The sequence below is a fragment of the Elephantulus edwardii genome, unplaced genomic scaffold (genome assembly GCF_000299155.1).
Source record: "Elephantulus edwardii isolate Elephantulus edwardi_28Jun2011 unplaced genomic scaffold, EleEdw1.0 scaffold00291, whole genome shotgun sequence".
Taxonomy (NCBI): domain Eukaryota; kingdom Metazoa; phylum Chordata; class Mammalia; order Macroscelidea; family Macroscelididae; genus Elephantulus; species Elephantulus edwardii.
This window is the reverse complement of record NW_006400041.1, coordinates 544145-545257: the sequence shown is the minus strand read 5'-3', so window position 1 is coordinate 545257 and position 1113 is coordinate 544145. Positions and strand designations below refer to the sequence as shown.

Genomic DNA, 1113 nt, shown 5'->3' with positions numbered 1-1113 from the left:
GGCGGCGGGCGGGGCTCGGGCTCTGCGGCTTCATTTCTGAGGGCACCCCAAGCAGTTCCTAGTAGTTCCCATTCAGTTGCTTCCAGTGCAGGCTTTTATAGGTAATGCTGTTCTGAACACTCGTGTGCCAGGTCTCTGGACATACGCACTTATGTTGAGGATGTATAAGGGAAGAGAACTGTTGGGTCATTAGACGTTGTTAGGTGCTGTCAAGTTGACTAACAGCGACCCTAACAGCAGATCTGAGCCCTAACCTCATTATCTCTGAGATCCTCATTATTAGGTAGACATTGTGTATACCTCTTGCAGAGGCGACCACATTGTTAACCACAGCAAAACCAACCCATTACTGTCAAGTAGATCTCAGCTCGAAGAGACCCTAGCGGGCAGACCAGAGTGGCCCGCAGGCTCACCAAGGCTGCCAGTCTTAAAGACACAGGGGATCATCTCCTGCACACTGGCTGGTGGGTCTCAATCCCTGACCTTTCAGTTAGCAGCCAGGTCCTTCGCGGGAGCTCCTGCTGTTGGGCGCTAGCAGATTCTTCATGATGCCCCACTTGCATGCGTGGCCCCAACCATGTTGCTGGCCTCATCGTGGCAGCCTCTGTCCTGTAGGATTCCAGTCTGGTGGCCAGCAGAAGAATGCACTGTATGGGCCCCAGGACCTGGACAGCAGGAAACCACAGAGACTGGGCTGCCTCACTGTCCCACCAGGCTCAGCAGATTGGAGCGAGCCCTGAGCAAGCCCTTGCCTTCTTCATCTGTAAAATGGGAATGGGAACAATTGCATGGCACACTCACAGATCCTGGAGGCATTTAGCTGAACTATGTGGGCAGCCACTAGGCGAAATGAGGGCTGCTAGTTGGAGGAAGAAAGTAGAAAGCCTTAAGGAGCCTCAATCTTCCTCTGGTCTTGGAGCCTACAGGGCCCAACCCACCTAAACACCCTAGAAGGCTCATTGTTCTTCCATTCATCCTGCCGTACTGAGTGCAGCCAGCAGGGACCACCCCTACCATTGTCTCGAGGCTGCCAGGGTCTCCCTGAACCAGCCACTCCCTTCTGGAAGAAGACTGGACAATGACTCCTCAGCACCAGCTTTGCATGCTGGAGGG

General features: G+C 54.0%; 1 pseudogene; it reads right to left on the bottom strand.

Annotated features, from left to right (window-relative positions):
- LOC102856300 overlaps positions 1-593 on the bottom strand; it is a 1815-nt pseudogene extending 1222 nt beyond the window's left edge.
- Positions 594-1113: the final 520 nt, after the last annotated feature.